The 18,566-nt window shown below is 45.7% G+C and overlaps 1 long non-coding RNA gene across 1 annotated transcript in view; it reads right to left on the bottom strand.

Annotated features, from left to right (window-relative positions):
- LOC143959448 (uncharacterized) overlaps positions 1-6,945 on the bottom strand; it is a 47,330-nt gene extending 40,385 nt beyond the window's left edge. Inside the window, exon 1 of the long non-coding RNA XR_013270234.1 lies at positions 6,842-6,945. This is a non-coding gene — a long non-coding RNA (uncharacterized LOC143959448). The remainder of the gene's footprint in view (positions 1-6,841) is intronic.
- Positions 6,946-18,566: the final 11,621 nt, after the last annotated feature.

Genomic DNA, 18,566 nt, shown 5'->3' with positions numbered 1-18,566 from the left:
ATGCTGACATCCTCCTGGGGCTGATTATTATGAGGGGCTCCCACCATTCCTTGTGCTATGCTTATTATGAAGGGCTCCCACCATCCCTGTGCTGTGCTGACTTCCTCCTGGGGCTGCTTATTATGAGGGGCTCCCACCATCCCTGTGCTATGCTGACATCCTCCTGGGGCTGCTTATTATGAGGGGCTCCCACCATCCCTGTGCTATGCTGACTTCCTCCTGGGGCTGCTTACGGTGCAGGTGTCAGTGCTGTATATCACGGTGCTGATGTCTGTACTCTCTATCACGGTGCTGGTGTTAGAGCTTTATGTCACGCTGCTGATGTCAGTGCTCTCTATCACGGTGCTGCTGTCAGTGCTGTATATCAAGGTGCTGGTGTTAGTGCTTTATGTCACGCTGCTGATGTCAGTGCTGTATATCACGGTGCTGCTGTCAGTGCTGTATATCACGGTGCTGGTATTAGTGCTTTATGTCAAGCTGCTGATGTCAGTGCTCTCTATCACGGTGCTGTTGTCAGATCACTCTATCATGGTGCAGGTGTCATTGCTGTATGTCACGCTGCTGGTGATCATCTCCTGCACCCTCTTCTTTGCCTACCCTGACCTTCCCTCTCCTCCATTGCCTTCATGCGCTCCACAGTCCTGAATTGTCACAACAATTTCCTATATAAAAAAAGAATGCTTGTAGTTGTCGATCCCAGATTCACCTCATACATGTGTTATGTCATTGGCCATGTGGTGGGACTATGTTTGCGCAGCTATTAATTATTTTGTGGCTGCAAATTTGACCTGTAGGTTTGCAAAGTTCGCCTCCCATTGAAGTCAATGGGGCCCGCCGCGAATGTTCGCGGTCCGCGTTCGCGAAACGTCCCGTTGGAAGTTCGTCCATCACTACTCCTCTGTATTTATAATATAAAACTGCATGGAGGGCACTGGACAAAGCACTAGGGACAAAAGGGATGTGAAATCATTTCATACAGTGATATAATCATTAAGATTACAGTGTACTGTATGTATTATGATTTTTCACATATTTGAATTTGCCGCTTGGCTCTACCCCCATGCGCCGCTCGCAGGGAATGGAGCCCGGCACACAGAGGCATTGGGCGGAAGACACAGACACAGCGGGGGGGATATTGGAGGATCCTGGGGACAAGGTAAGTACACTGCACCAGGATCCTGCAATGCAATCCCGAGTGTGGCTCGGGGTTACCGCTAATGGTGCGGAAATTTAACCCCGAGCCACACTCAGGGAAACCGCCAAGGAGGTTAATGAGAAGTTCACTTCAAATAAATAAATGCAATTTTTTTTTGCCTTTTGGAGCCTGGAAAACATGGCACCAGCAATCAGCAGATTGCTGATACCATGCAGGTCTCCTGCAGACTGTCAGTGTAAAGGCGCGTACACACGGGCGGACTGTCTGGCCAACTTAGTCCGTCAGACAATCCAACGGACAGTCCGTCCTACTTTCGAATGAACGGACTTGACCACACACGGATGCAAAACAGTCCGTCGAAAGTTTGCGCGATGACGTGTACAGCACGTACGACGGGACTAGAAATAGGAAGTCCAATACACAGCAATGCAACCTTTCGCCGTGTAAATCCTTTCTGAGCATGCGCCATACTTAGTCCGTCGAACTAGCCTACTCACGAGCGGATTGTCCGCTGAAACCAAAGTCTGACGGACAATATTACGGAAATTCCGAAATACTTAGTCCGCCAGACTGCACGCTGAAAAAGTCCGCTGAAGCCCACACACGAGCGGACTGTCCGCTGAAATGTGTTTCGACGGACTAAGTTGGCCAGACAGTCCGCCCGTGTGTACCACAAAGGATGGCGATGCTTGTAGATCATTCACACACACAGAGTCCTGTGCTGTGAAGGAATAATGCAGCCGTGTGAGCAGAGCCCCGTGCGGCCGCACTGTTTTCAAAAAGTGACAGCTAGTATAGGGAACTTCTCCCCATGCTGCTGCCAGAGGGAGAGGAGGAAACGGTGAATTGCTGCAGCAGTAGGAACATGTTACATGTTTCACCTTAAAAATGGATGGAACATGTAACACGTTCCCAAAGGTGGATTTATCCTTTAAAGAATCTTAAAGACACAGCGCAACATACAGTGCCTTTGCGAAAGTATTCGGCCCCCTTGAACTTTTCAACCTTTTGCCACATTTCAGGCTTCAAACAAAGATATAAAATTTAAATTTTTTGTGAAGAATCACCAACAAGTGGGACACAATTGTGAAGTGGAACAAAATCTATTGGATTTTTGAAACTTTTTTAACTAATAAAAAAATGAAAAGTGGGGCGTGCAAAATTATTCGGCCCCCTTGCGTTAATACTTTGTAGAGCCACCTTTTGCTGCGATTACAGCTGCAAGTCGCTTGGGGTATGTCTCTATCAGTTTTGCAAATCGAGAGACTGAAATTCTTGCCCATTCTTCCTTGCAAAACAGCTCGAGCTCAGTGAGGTTGGATGGAGAGCGTTTGTGAACAGCAGTTTTCAGCTCTTTCCACAGATTCTCGATTGGATTCAGGTCTGGACTTTGACTTGGCCATTCTAACACCTGGATACGTTTATTTGTGAACCATTCCTTTGTAGATTTTTCTGTATGTTTGGGATCATTGTCTTGTTGGAAGATAAATCTCCGTCCCAGTTTCAGGTCTTTTGCAGACTCCAACAGGTTTTCATCCAGAATGGTCCTGTATTTGGCTGCATCCATCTTCCCCTCAATTTTAACCATCTTCCCTGTCACTGCTGAAGAAAAGAAGGCCCAAACCATGATGCTGCCACCACCATGTTTGACAGTGGGGATGGTGTGTTGAGGGTGATGAGCTGTGTTACTTTTATGCCAAACATATCGTTTTGCATTGTGGACAAAAAGTTCGATTTTGGTTTCATCTGACCAGAGCACCTTCTTCCACATGTTTGGTGTATCTCCCAGGTGGCTTGTGGCAAACTTTAGACAAGACTTTTCATGGATATCTTTGAGAAATGACTTTCTTCTTGCCACTCTTCCATAAAGGCCAGATTTGTACAGTGTACGACTGATTGTTGTCCTATGGACAGACTCTCCCATCTCAGCTGTAGTTCTCTACAGTTCATCCAGAGTGATCATGGGCCTCTTGGCTGCATCTCTGATCAGTCTTCTTGTCTGAGCTGAAAGTTTAGAGGGACAGCCAGGTCTTGGTAGATTTGCAGTGGTCTGATACCCCTTCCATTTCAAAATGATCGCTTGAACAGTGCTCCTTGGGATGTTTAAAGCTTGGGAAATCTTTTTGTATCCAAATCCGGCTTTAAACTTCTCCACAACAGTATTACGGACCTGCCTGGTGTGTTCCTTGGTCTTCATGATGCTCTCTGCGCTTTCAACAGAACCCTGAGACTATCACAGAGCAGGTGCATTTATACAGAGACTTGATTACACACAGGTGGATTATATTTATCACCATCAGTCATTTAGGACAACATTGGATCATTCAGAGATCCTTGCTGAACTTCTGGAGTGAGTTTGCTGCACTGAAAGTAAGGGGGCCGAATAATTTTGCACGCACCACTTTTCAGTTTTTTATTTGCTAAAAAAGTTTAAAATATCCAATAGATTTCGTTCCACTTCACAATTGTGTCCCACTTGTTGGTGATTCTTCACAAAAAATTAAAATTTAATATCTTTATGTTTGAAGCCTGAAATGTGGCAAAAGGTTGAAAAGTTCAAGGAGGGCGAATACTTTCGCAAGCCACTGTATATATATATATTAGACATGTGCGATTAGTTTTGTACGAATCTCAAATTCTTACGAATTTCCAAAAATTCGTACGTTCGGGAGGATCCGAAATACGAATTGCCGTGCGTCCGAATTCTGTACGGAATACGAACTTTTGTTTACGAATTCCGGATTTCGGACGACAACTCGGTCATTATGTTTATTATGACTTGTAAAAGACTTTTGTGATAGAAGTCAATGTAAGTTGCCTGAAGACATCAGTGAAGCACTTTCCTCCTCTCTGGGCAGGCTGCCAAGAAAAGATCAAAGTGATACAATGTTTCTTCTTCAATGGGCTGAACTCTGTGTGTAGAAGTTCTCAGTTTACCCATTTAAAGACTAAATCTTTTCTGACACTTGTTGCTTACTAGTAAAAATCCAGTATTTTCTGCTAGAAAATCACTCATAAGCCCCAAAAATTATATATATATTTTTAGCAGAGACCCTAGGGAATAAAATAGCGGTTGTTGCAATATTTTATGTGACGCGGTATTTGCGCAGAGGTCTTTCAAACGCAAGTAAGCCCTTTTTTTTCGGTCGACCTCTAGAGAGCACTGACATTAGCAGCGTGACATACAGCAATGACACCTGCACCGTGATAGAGTGATCTGCCACCAGCACCGTGATAGAGAGCACTGACATCAGCAGCGTGACATAAAGCACTGACACCAGCACCGTGATATAAAGCACTGACACCAGCACCGTGATATACAGCACTGACACCTGCACCGTAAGCAGCCCCAAGAGGAAGTCAGCATAGTACAGGGATGGTGGAAGCCCCTCATAATAAGCAGCCCCAGGAGGAAGTCAGCATATCACAGGGATGGTGAACTTTGCAAACCTACAGGTCATATTTGCAGCCACAAAATAATTACTAGCTGTGCACACATAGTCCCACCACATGGCCAATGACATAACACATGTATGAGGTGAATCTGGGATCGACAACTACAAGCATTCTTTTTTATATGTGAAGTTCTGAAAATTCAGGAATCTTGAGACAATGGAGGCGAGGGAAGGTCAGGGTAGGCAAAGAAGAGGGTGCAGGAGATGATCACCAGCACCAGCACCGTGATATAGAGCACTGACACCTGCACCGTGATAGAGTGATCTGACACCAGCACCGTGACATAACACATATATGAGGTGAATCTGGGATCGACAACTACAAGTATTCTTTTTTTTATATGTGAAATTATGAAAATTCAAGAATCTTGAGATAATGGATGCGAGGGAAGGTCAGGGTAGGCAAAGAAGAGGGTGCAGGAGATGATCACCAGCACCAGCACTGTGATATAGAGCACTGACACCTGCACCGTGATAGAGTGATCTGACACCAGCACCGTGACATAACACATGTATGAGGTGAATCTGGGATCGACAACTACAAGCATTCTTTTTTTATATGTGAAATTTAGAAAATTCAGGAATCTTGAGATAATGGAGGCGATGGAAGGTCAGGGTAGGCAAAGAAGAGGGTGCAGGAGATGATCACCAGCACCAGCACTGTGATATAGAGCACTGACACCTGCACCGTGATAGAGTGATCTGACACCAGCACCGTGACATAACACATGTATGAGGTGAATCTGGGATCGAAAACTACAAGCATTCTTTTTTTATATGTGAAATTCTGAAAATTCTGGAATCTTGAGATAATGGAGGCGAGGGAAGGTCAGGGTAGGCAAAGGTATCAGGAGCGAGTCATCGACCATGTACGGTCACATCTGGTGCTCCCAGGAAACCGGCACATGGCTCCGCAGTGTGGGCTTTTTTTAACGTGTCCACTGCTGACAATAGCGTTGCCATCTGCAATCTTTGCAGTCAACGCATTAGTCACGGTAAGCCCAACACTCACCTAGGGACGACCGCCTTAAGAAGGCACATGAACAGCCATCACCGAGCCCAGTGGGAGCAACAGAACACACAAAGCCACACTCCAGGCTCTCACCGTCCAGCCTCGTCTTCTACTTCTGATGTCAGTGCTGTATGTCACGCTTCTGATGTCAGTGCTTTCTATCACGGTGCTGCTGTCAGTGCTGTATATCACGGTGCTGATGTCAGTGCTGTATGTCGCGCTTCTGATGTCAGTGCTCTCTATCACGGTGCTGCTGTCAGTGCTGTATATCACGGTGCTGATGTCAGTGCTGTATGTCACGCTTCTGATGTCAGTGCTCTCTATCACGGTGCTGCTGTCAGTGCTGTATATCACGGTGCTGGTGTGAGTGATTTATGTCATGCTGCTGATGTCAGTGCTCTCTATCACGGTGTTGCTGTCAATGCTGTATGTCACGGTGCTGGTGTTAATGCTTTATGTCACGCTGCTGATGTCAGTGCTCTCTATCACGGTGCTGTTGTCAGATGACTCTATCACGGTGTAGGTGTCTTTGCTGTATGTCACGCTGCTGGTGATCATCTCCTGCACCCTCTTCTTTGCCTACCCTGACCTTCCCTCTCCTCCATTGCCTTCATGCGCTCCACAGTCCTGAATTGTCACAACAATTTCCCATATAAAAAAAAAGAATGCTTGTAGTTGTCGATCCCAGATTCACCTCATACATGTGTTATGTCATTGGCCATGTGGTGGGACTATGTTTGCACAGCTATTAATTATTTTGTGGCTGCAAATTTGACATGTAGGTTTGCAAAGTTCGCCTCCCATTGAAGTCCATGGGGCCCGCCGCGAATGTTCCGGTTCGCGAACTATCAGCCGCGTTCGTGGTCCGCGTTCGCGAAATGTCCCGTCGGAAGTTCGTCCATCACTATTCCCCAATAGATGGGGACTCTCATTCTGCCAGTTCATTTTTAGGATTCATACTTATTGACTACCATGAGGCTCCATAGATTTATTGTCATAGTGCATACACTAGCATTGCCCTACAGGGGACATGAATTTATGTAAGGGCCTACCCTTAAACATTGACTGGAATATGCATGGCACCTAGACAATTACACTTTTAGTCTTTCCTTTGGTGCACATACTCTACAACCTTTCCTCCGTTGAATAGTCCTTTCCTCGCAGAATGTAGACACTGCATGCAAAACATAAAATATTTCCGTTCTGTTCTGTACTTACACATATTCAGCTGCCTCACAAAACTTGCCATGTTATTGTGCTTGAAGTACTTGGGTAGAACTTCCTTTGCAAACCTGCCTTGGTCAAAAACATGGAAACTGGTGCCATTCTGCAAGAGAGAATTTGGAATATATTTAATGGTGCCGGGAACAAAATAATCTGAAACTGAAAAGAATTTAAGAGTAGTATTCCCTACTAGAAAGGAGGTAGGCCAGCAATACAATAGAACATTTGAACCCAGGGGCAAGGGCATTGCACAGCAAACTGTGAACATATTTATTGATGAATAAGTATTAATTCCACGCTAAGGGTCTATAATCTGAAATCTGGCTGCTGCCTTACCTCAACTTCCCCACCTGTAGGTGGAGTCTATAAAGGTAAGTCTAAAAGAGAGGTATGTGTGGTGCTGCCCAATACTAGTGTCTATTTTATTAAATAAATAAATTCATCTGCATGGTGCCTTTAACTTTAGTGCTAATAAAACTATGTGTTCTAACTGATTTGTGTCACTTATTTATACCTTGTTACCCTTTTAGTAGCTAAATAAATAAATAGCTAAATTGAGTGAACAAATTTATGCCTGCTGTCCCTTTAAATGCTGCACTGAATGAAAAGTGTGTGTTGTTGTTCAAACTACATTTTCCCAGTTGTAACACATTTAATAAATACAATTAATACTGGTAAATGTTCAATATGAAAGTACTCTCATGCCCATTAAACAAAAACTTATGTGCAACAAAACAATTTAAAGGTCTATAAAGAAATGTAAAAATCATTAGTCCATATAAACTCTTCCAATCCAAAATGGATGGTGCTTAAGCATTCATGCATGTACAAGCGGCTGGTGAATAGGTGAAATCACTCGTGCTCCCCCCTCCAGGTCTGTGCTCACCACCAGATGGTTAAGCCCCAACAGGGGTCAAAGGAACCAAACATACTGTAGATGCTCCAAATCCCTTTGGATGGTATCTTATATCTCATCCTCCTCTTCACAGTATATAGTCAGTGGATGTGCTCATATGGATGGGTGAACAGAAAACGCATCTCGTAGCGTAATTCAGTTTTTACATTTATTCTTATAAAAGACAAAAACTCACTTATATGAAAGAGGGAAGATAAAATGCATGCAATATACAATGTGGCCAGGATGCCCTGTGGAAACTGAAAGTGACGCGATGACGCTCCAAGCCCTGCCCTACACGTTTCATCAGAGTGACGCCATAAGGAGCTTGTGAGATAGATTAAAGTAATAAAGGGGTTTACACTAGAGTTCTCTATTTTATATATATTAAGAAAACAGTTATTTTGGAGTGGAAAAGCTGCTGCCCTGGATATATTAACCTGTTGGGGAAAAAAAATGCATTAAGATCATACTCTTCACAGAGGGGTCATGGTCATCTAGTGAGTTCTCGGCTGTGGTGGCGATGCACGGTGGAGGATTAGCAGCACGGAAGAGATAATTTATACTCAGAGCACCATATAAAGTGATATCACTTATTGTTTTATACACAGACAGTATTGGATAGTACTTGGATACTTTGCAGAAGAATTGTTATGTTAGAGCTCATAAACAAAAATACTGATTTGCACATGGAAGAACATTTGGACACTTTACATAAGACTCCCTAACTCCCTAAGGCACACAATAAAGAAGTTCCTCTAAAGCTGGCTATACCGTATGTAGTGCTACCCCCATAGGAGCCGGTTGAGTATTACCTAGATAGTCCTTACTTCTTCACTGGCAGCCAGGTAGACACACTTAGGCTTGATGTAGTCAAATACCAGTCTAGGGGTGTTGTTTTGTAGTTTTTTTTTTGAGGAACTTGGATGAGGTAGGGTGTTTGTAGTAGGACACTCCAGAACAAAACTATTTACAACTTAAGCACTCTAGCTGATCTGGAATTGAGTAGGTGAAGGCCCTTGCTGGGAGCAGATGGCAGACTTCTCCTGTGTAGCAGTGAAGGAATAAAGAATATGAGCAAAGTCTGTTGTAGTAAATGATAGGTTGGCAAAGCTCTTTAGGTCACTAGCCAGTGATCTCTTTAGTTGGACCCTTGGCTAAATGTACTAACGCAAAGGGGTATCCAAAAAGAAACACCCCCTAGATCTTTGGTCTGTACTCACAGGTGTACTAGGACCCCTCCATTTTAGCTTCAGGCCCTCCGGTTGCCCACCTGGGGCAGCATAGCAGCAGGTACAAGGGGAGGCAAGCCTGCCTCACCCCTGACTGGTGCACTCTACCCAGAGCTAAAGTGTTCTCTGAATATATAGGCCAATCCCAGCATTCTCAGGAGCACCTCTCCTGTAAATGGCCGAGACTGCTACGTACATACTCATGCTGCCTATTTGCCTAGCTCCCACCAATGTTCCAAAAAGCTCTACTAGTTTCTTGAAGACAGGAGGAGCCCCTAGGCAAACTTAGAGTGGTTGTTAACCCACTTCTATCAAATCTTCTTATTCCCTCTGTACCTTAATAACGTAAATGTCCCTGTGCCTGTGTTCTGCAAAAAATCAGTTGATCTGTACTGATATAAGCTCCGCTCCGGGCGCACAGCTGATTCCCCTCATCGCTTCTCTCTCTGGCTCACAAAGGGCAATTTGACCACACTAGTGACCAGAAAATCAAACAAACGTTCTTAACTATTTGCCTACCGCCAACAGTACATTTACTGCTGGTGGACAGCTTCCCAAGGCACTGCTGCATACCCGCATGTTGTGGTGGTGATGCGCACAGTTCGCATCCCCTGGGGTGTGCAGCATGATCCACTCTAGACACAGCAGATTGCGTTACTCATTATTGGGTCACTGTGAGCAGCCTAGAGACCAATAGTAATGGAATCCATTCATGGCATCATTGTTTACTACTGTGTGTGATCTGTGACTGGTCACCAGTGATCACATGGGCCATGGGTAATAACTGTGGGTCAATCACAGCATCATAATTGTAAGCTATAGGGTTGATTTACTAAAGCTGGAGAATGCAAAATCTGTTGCAGCTGTGCACTGTAGCCAATCAGATTGTAACTTCAGCTTATTCAATTAAAGTGATTGTAAAGGCAGAGTTTTTTTATCCTAATGCATTCTATGCATAAAAAACCTCTGTGTGCAGCAGCCTTCCTCAGCCCCCCTAATACTTGAGCCCCATCTAGATCCAGCGATGTTGCAGGAGGGTCTTGGCTGCCCGGGATTTATTTGTTATATATATATATATAGATTTGAGCGCCTGTAAAGCGCCTGAAAACTGCTTTACATGCCGTCCAAATATGAAAGTCCAAGTGCTTTCACACTTTCACAGGTGGTGCGCTTGCAGGACGTTAGAGAAAGTTCTGCAAGCAGCATCTTTGGGGCAGTTTGGGAGCACCTGAAAAGATCTTCAGAAGCACCACAAGATGGTGCTTTTAACTCCTTCTTTAGCGCTAATACTTCGGCGGCCCCAGTGTGAAAGTGGCCTTATTATTACCAAGGAAATGTAGCAGACTACATTTTGGCCTAAATTTATGAAAATAGGGTTTTTATTTGCAAATTTTTATAATAGACATTTTTTTTTAAGTTTTTCTAGCACACAACATAGGCATACTTAGAATTACTCCCCAAAACACCTTCTGCTATTCTTTTTATGAATAGTAATAGCACATGTGTGAGAATTTTGCACAGCCTATCTACATAGAGTCCCAAAATCCAAGAAGCACCTTCAGGGGGCTCTAAGGACACAAATTACTATTTCCTGACTACCTATCACATTTTTGGAGGCACTGGAGCACCAGGGCAGTGAGAACACTCACAAAATTACCATTGTTTTAAAATTATACACCCTAATGTATTTTTTAAAAGGCATGAGTTTTTGGAAAGGAAAAATGAAAGAAAATGAAAGTTTTTTGTTTTGTTTTTACAAAAAGTTGTCAGTTTAATAGCATATTATTCACCTACAGCTTAGGCATACTTACAATTACAACCCAAAACACATTCTGCTACTCCTCCCAAGTATGGGTATACCACACGTGTGACACTTTTTCACTGTTTGGAATGACTATGTACTAAACAACGTATCTTGCGTGCCACAAAAATCAACTAAATTAAAACCAATGTACTTTAATGGTAGTTTCTTTATGAGGTCAAGGAATGTAGCTTAGTGTAGCATCACCTAAAGTAGTCACAGTTCCTAAAAGCCAATCAAGCTTAGCCTACTGGTATGTGGCTTCCCTCAGGAATGCCATGTTCACTGGCCAGGAAGTACAGGAGGCTATAAAAAAAAGTAAGAACAAAAGTGTTTCTGTGATTCCAAGAGTGCAGTTGTCTGTTGAAGATGGCTGAGACTACTTTCTGGCAAGAATGTCATCCGTCTCACATACAGATGGGTCAGTTCAGTCGTTAGGCAGAGACATGGTCAGCAAACAGGCAAAGAATTAGTCCAGGCAGCATGCAAAAATGTGGTCAATAAACAGGTCAAAGTCAGTACAGGCAGCAGGCAGAGGCAATACTGCACCCATGTGGCAGTGATTAGGGACACTATTGCTTACTTACACTGGTTTGGTGACACTTGCCACTACTATGGCAGCAAATTTAGTGACACTGGTGACTGGTGACACTGGTGACACTGTGACTGGTGTGACAGTGGCGATGATCAAGAAAACATGTTAGCTTCACTGGTCTGGTGTGGTGGAAATCAGGAAAATTCTTGATGCACTTATCTGGTGACACTGATGCCGCGTGCACACGAGCGGAATGTCCAACAGAAAAAGTCAGACAGAAGCTCATCATTGTATATTCCGATCATGTGTATGCCTCATCTGACTTTTTTTTTTATTCTGACGGACCTAGAAATAGAACATGTTCTAAATATTTCTGACCGAACCAATTCCTATCAGGAAACCGCCCGTCTGTATGCTGTTCCGACGGACCAAAAACATTGCATGCTCTGGAGCAAGTACGAGATAGAAGCTATTGGCTACTGGCTATTGAACTTCCCTTTTCTAGTCCCATTGCATGTTTTATACGTCACCACGTTCTTGACAATCGGAATTTCGTGTGATCGTGTGTACGCAAGACAGTTTCAGCGGAATTCCCTCAGAGTTTATGCCAACGGGAAAACCGGTTGTTTCTACAGGGCATGAGACTTGTGTAACAGTGATCAAGAACACTGATGCTGACTTGCACTGGTCTGGTGATACTGGGATTGGTGGGACGACAATCAAGGACACTGTTACTGGATAACACTGGTCTGGTGATACTGCAACTTGTGTGGCAGTGATAATGAACACTGTAGCTGACATAAACTGATCTGGTGACACTGCAACTAGTGGCTCACTTTTTGAATGTGTGGTGGTGATCGGAGACGCTGTTGCTGGCTTCACTTTTAGGGCTCATTCACAGGAGTGGTAAAACCTTGCAGTTGAACCTCAGTTTTCCTGCCCCTCAACCACTATCCTCTTTAACTGCAGAGGCAGCGGCCGGGGGTGTACATATGCCTAGGCTGCAATCAGTAGCTTTGCAGCTGTGGGAGAAATAATATATCCCCCTAGACGCCCACCAATTGTGACCCATTCAAGTGAATGGGGTGCTTGTGCAGGGTTCAATGGGCTAAAGAGGGAGGAAGGGAAGCAATACGATGCCTCATCACCGCCTGAAAAATGCTCCCTAAAGAGCGATTCAAACAGGGATCACACATGTGAATGAGTCTTTATGGGGACACTATGACCAGAGTGGCAGTGATCAGGGACACTGGGACTGGTGTGGTGGTGAACAGGCAGTGACGGAATTATAGGGGTCGCTGAGATTGCCAAGCCCCCATGCTGCAGGGGGTCCTCAAGTATATCTGAAGGAGCGGGCGGCTGAGACCGAGCTCCCCGATCTTCAGCCGAAGTGTAATCGGCACTGTGCGGGGAGCTCGGAGTCATCACACTGCTTATGACTAAAGTGAAAGCAGTGTGTGCTCTTTGTCTACCCCTACAGTGCAGTACCCGGCAGGAAGAGGTAAGATAAAGCACTGCCATTTTTGAAAAGACTTTATGTGTGTGTGCATTTGTGTGTGTATGTGTGCACATGTGTGTGTGTGTGTGTGTGTATGTGTGTGCATGTGTGTGTGTGCATGTGTGTAGATGGCGACCGGGCGGGGGGCACACTGGGGGCATTCAAGGGCACACTAGCAGCATTTGATGGCACACTGGCAGCGTTTAATGGCACAGTGGCTGCAATTGATGGCACAGTTGTAGCATTTGAGGGCACAGTGGCAGCGTTAAATGGGCACAGTGGCAGCATTTGGCACAGTGGCTGCAATTGATGGCACAGTGGCAGCATTTGAGGGCACAGTGGCAGCGTTAAATGGGCACAATGGCAGCGTTAAATGGGCACAGTGGCTGCAATTGAAGGCACAGTGGCAGTGTTTGATGGCACAGTGACAGCTTTTGATGGCACAGTGGCTGCAATTGATGGCACAGTTGTAGCATTTGAGGGCACAGTGGCAGCGTTAAATGGGCACAGTGGCAGCGTTTGGCACAGTGGCTGCAATTGATGGCACGGTGGCAGTGTTTGGCACAGTGGCAGAATTTGAGGGCACAGTGGCAGCATAAAATGGACACAGTGGCAGTGTTTGATGGCACAGTGGCAGCGTTTGATGGCACGGTGGCAGCGTTTGATGGCACGGTGGCAGCGTTTGATGGCACGGTGGCAGCGTTTGTTGGGCACAGTAGCAGCGTTCGGGCACAGTGGCTGCGATCGATGGCACAGTGGCTGCATTTGAGGGTACAGTGGCAGCGTTTGACGGCACAGTGGCTGCATTTGATGATTTGGTTTATAAAAATGTTGTGCCCCCCAAAAATTTTGAGCATCAACCGCCGCTGTTTAGATGTATGTATGCACATTTTATGTATCTGCGTTTAATCCTGCCCCCCCTTCCCATATTAGAGCTGGGTGATTTAAAAAATAAAAATAAATTTGTCATAAAAAAAAAACTCGATTCACAAATCGAATCCAGTTTTTTTTTATGGACACTGCGCCAGTCCTGAGGAGCTGTGGGCAGGAGTTTTTAGGTGAGGCCGTGGCTTCGTCCTAGTCCGCAGGTCCGGCCTCGTGGACTAGGCCGAAGCCACGGCCTCACCTAAAAACTCCTGCCCGCAGCTCCTCATGACCGGTGTGGTGTCAGCACCGATCCTGGTGAAAAAATAAATATCTAAAAAAAACTATTTGCTGAAAATTTGAATCGATTTGACCTCTCAACTCAATTCAAGATTCAAATCGATTTTTTTCCCCAGCCTTACCCCATATGTGTACAATCAGAACTGTTTTTTTTTCTTGCTTGTTCAAAGTACCAGCAAAAAAAGGCTATTCCTTTGACAAGCGATCTGTGCTCAGATCGCTTTTCCGAGGCATTTGACAGCTGGTAAAGGGGCAATATGTTGCCTCCTGACCACCTTTCTTTTTTTTTTATAACAAACATGTTATACTTACCTTCACTGTGCAGCTCGTTTTGCACAGAGTGGCCCCGAACCTTGTATTCTGGGGTCCCTCGGTGGCTCTCGTGGCTCCTCCTCTTATCAGACAACCCCCTAGGGAAAGTGCTCTCCCGGGGGGGGGGGGTTACCTTGCAGGCGCCCCCGATGCCCGCGTCATTGGATTTTATTAACAGCAGTGGGAGCCAATAGCTGAGCTGCTATCAATCTATCCAATCAGGAGCCGGGCAAAGGAAGAGCGCATCTCCACCTGGTGAAGTTCCAGGGCTCAGGTAAGTAAAACAGGGGGGGGGGCTGGGGTTCCGATGACTGCCAGGTGTTTTTTCACCTTAATGCATAGGATGGATTAAGGTGAAAAAACACAAGGGTTTACAACCCCTTAAATGCATCATCACTATGCTGCAACCGCATGCAATGCACACAGTTGCAGGGAGGTTGCAGTGCAGCCCCATTCACATAGGGATGTACTTAAAGGGTGCCCTGACTGGAAAAAGATTGAGAAACACCAACATAGAGGAACCCATCTCTCCATTTTCCTCCTGCAGCCGCTGAATGCCTGTGGAAGGGAGAAGTGGAGAAGCAGCGGCAAATGGAGAAATTGGTTCCTTTACATGCAGCCACCCAATTGCAACCGGGCCCTGTTGTTCCGCCACCAAACTCGGAGTAAAGGGCCCTGTCAGGGGGGCCCTTCATGGTTTCTTGCATCGGGACCCTGAAGGTTCTAGTTACGCCACTGTGAACAGGGACGCTGTGACTCGAGTGATGTTATTAGGGACACTGTGACTGGGGTAGTTTTTGTTTTGGGTGACATTGTACTGCTGGTGGCCCTGACATACAGTGATTTCAGAGCAGCCAGCTATTGTCCATGATCAGTGCCACAGCAGTACAATGTCACCAAAGCAAAAAGCGATGTGTGCAAGCATTTGACACTGTTTGTCTGCATTCATGCATCCATTCAGTACTAATGTAATAGATACGATTGGCCACAGCTATCCCATGGCAAAGAACTGCTGTGATTGGCCCTGTACCATGTGATCACTGTGACCAAACACAGAGACTACAGTAGTAAACAATGACGTAATGAATAACAGCTGTTGTTTACTACTGGTAATGCGATCCCTGTGATTGGTCAGTAACAGTTGTATCCCGATCTGTTATTCTGGACACAGCGATCACCAATTGTGCTGCTGCACGCTCTAGACAGAGCAGATGAGCAGCCGATGCTGGAGAACATATGGGAATTGGTACTGCTCTCCTCCGGCCAAATATATGCATTGGCCTGACAGGAGGTGATTGATACAGCTATGTAATCATTAATACATCATTAAATGTATTTCTATATGCAAGCAGTTGGTATCAGAAGCAGTACAAGTAGGGTTGCCACCTTTTCTTCAAGCCAAACCCGAACTCTTTAGCGGCCTGGGAATGCCCCAAGGAGAGCAGTAACGTGGTGCAGATAGAGCACCACAGCAAACAGTGGGTGGGGTCAAATTGCTCTTGCTGACATCATCACCCTGCCCCCCGGTGATGCCGAAACTACCCAAAAACAGTCGCCCGCAGCTCCTGGGTGGTGTCCTGTCATATACAGTCCCCCATCGGATAGTGTACGCTTTGTACTGCGCATGCGCAGTACACAGCACACACAGATTCTGAAAATACCGAACACATTATTCAGACCAGGCTGTGGCTCACCAAGTAACTAAGATAGTCGCACACAAATCTGTTGCCACTGTTCTGGCATATAGTGTCCTGCCATCATATACTGTCCGCCCCATACTGCGCATGCGCAGCGCTTGCACAGTACGGAGCAGAAGAAGCTTTGGAAAATCTCCGAAGATGAACGTCGCCTGCGCCGTAAGTGGAGGTTCTAGCCCCACCATCCAAGTGGACATAGAGTTGGAATAAAAAGAGCCGCGCGAAACGAGGCCAATCCTGAAGCGTGGCGAGGGGCCCTCTAATTTTGCCAGCCCTATGTCCGCTTGGATAGTGGGGCTACCACCTCCACTCACGGTGCAGGCGACGTTCATCTTCGGAGATTTTCCGAAGCTTCTTCTGCTCCGTACTGCGCAAGCGCTGCGCATGCGCAGTATGGGGCGGACAGTATATGATGGCAGGACACTATAGGCCAGAACAGTGGCAACAGATTTGTGTGGGACTATCTAACTGAGGAGCCACAGCCTGGTCTGAATAATGTGTCCGGGTTGCAGTCCACCTGAAACCCAGACACATGATTCAAAACATGGACTATCCGTGTGAATCCTCGACAGGTGGCAATCCTAACTACAAGGAGCTAGCAAGTTGTGTTTCAATGCAAGGAGCCATAAACTCATTAGTCTGCTACTTCTCTACTCTGCAGGATTAGGAGGAGACCAGTAAGTTAAGTGAAAGTGCAGCTGAAAAAAGATAAAGTCTACTGCCCTACCAGGCAGGTCTGTGCTGTGTGGCAGAGATGTGTTGATCTCAGAATTGGATTTATGGAAATACATTTCTTTTTCAGATATAACAGCTCTCCTATATGTATTTTATCTGTGTGTTCAGTATTTTTCCTGTAGTTTAGCTTTAACAAACAATGAAAGTTAAAATAATTACTATATGTATTATTTTAATGCAGACAGTGTCTGTTGGACAAAATCTGCAGCATACAAATACAATGACCTGTGCTAGGATCAGTCATCTGTGGGTAGTCGAGTTATTATAACACAAAAGGTACACTCCAGATGACATCAGAGTGACGAAACGTGTAGGGCGGAGTAAACACACGTTCTTGCATCACTTTCGGTTGTCGCGATAGTGTCAGCAATACATGCTTTATTGTTTGTATCTAAATGTGAGTACATTTCCACATCTTTTTACTGAAATAAAAGGTTTAATAGTATTACTCTATTGGGATCCTTCTCTCCTTTACATGGTACATGAGTGGAACATTACCAAAATATCTTGGGTGGGCCAGTTCTCAGGGTGCTACACAGTGGCAAATACTGTGAATGCCTTATACCCCAGGCGGGTAAGAAAATTCTGGTGAGTGCAGTCACAATAGGAGCACGGATAAGTCACGTATGCTGTGATCACCTTTTGAAGAGGAAATTTGATCAGCGTTATTTTAATATTTTTTCACTAGCACAAAGCACTTTATTGGACACTAATTATTTAATGCAATGGGATTTTTATATTTTATTTAATTAACTTTATTCATATTTTCCATTGGTATTTTATGTTCACCAAGTGGCACAGTGGTGTAGTGGGTAGCACTCTTGCCTTGCAGTAAAACGCGCTGCTGGTTCAAGTCCCAACCACGACACTACCTGCCTGGAGTTTGAATGTTCTCCCTGTGTCTGCGTGGGTTTCCTCTGGGTACTCCAGTTTCCTCCCACACTCCAAAGACATGCAGGTAGGTTAATTGGCTTTTGTCCAAAAATTGTCCCTAGTATATGAATAGGGACCTTGGATTGTGGCTCCTTGAGGGTAGGGACCAATGTGAGTGTGCAATGTACAGGGATAGGGACAATTGAGGACACTTACTCAGGTTGAACTGGATGGACTGGTGTCTTTATTCAACCTTGCAAACTAACTACCGTATATACTCGAGTATAAGCCGAGATTTTCAGCCCCTTTTTTTAGGCTGAAAGTGCCCCCCTCGGCTTATACTCGAGTCACGCAGATCGGCGACCATTCCACTATTCAAAAGCTGCGCCTCCCTGTCTGTGATAGGCGGAACACTCAATTTCCCAGCAGTCAGTGTTCCGCCTATCACGGACATCCGCTCATTCTCATACTACGGACGAGGATGAGAGGATGTCCGTGATAGGCGGAACACTGACTGCTGGGAAATTGAGTGTTCCGCCTATCACAGACAGAGAGGCGCGGCTTTTGAACAGTGGAATGGCCACCGTCTGTCAGACAAGGAGGAGAGGTGTGGCGCGGCATGGCACACAGAGGCTGCAGAAGGCAAAGAGACAGGTAGGCTGCGATGGACACAGGGAGGGACGGGACACAGGCATGGACGGGACACAGGCATGGACAGGACACAGGCATGGAGGCATGGACGGGACACAGGCATGGACGGGACACAGACATGGACGGGACACAGGCATGGACGCATGGACGGGACACAGGCATGGACGGGACACAGACATGGACGGGACACAGGCATGGACAGGACACAGGCATGGACGCATGGACGGGACACAGGCATGGACGGGACACAGACATGGACGGGACACAGGCATGGACACAGGGATGGACGGGACACAGGGATGGACGGGTCACAGGCATGGACGGGA

Source organism: Lithobates pipiens, unplaced genomic scaffold, assembly GCF_037356315.1.
Source record: "Lithobates pipiens isolate NorthernLeopardFrog02 unplaced genomic scaffold, aLitPip1_a1.2 Scaffold_75, whole genome shotgun sequence".
Lineage (NCBI taxonomy): Eukaryota > Metazoa > Chordata > Amphibia > Anura > Ranidae > Lithobates > Lithobates pipiens.
This window is presented reverse-complemented; position numbering and strand designations above follow the sequence as displayed.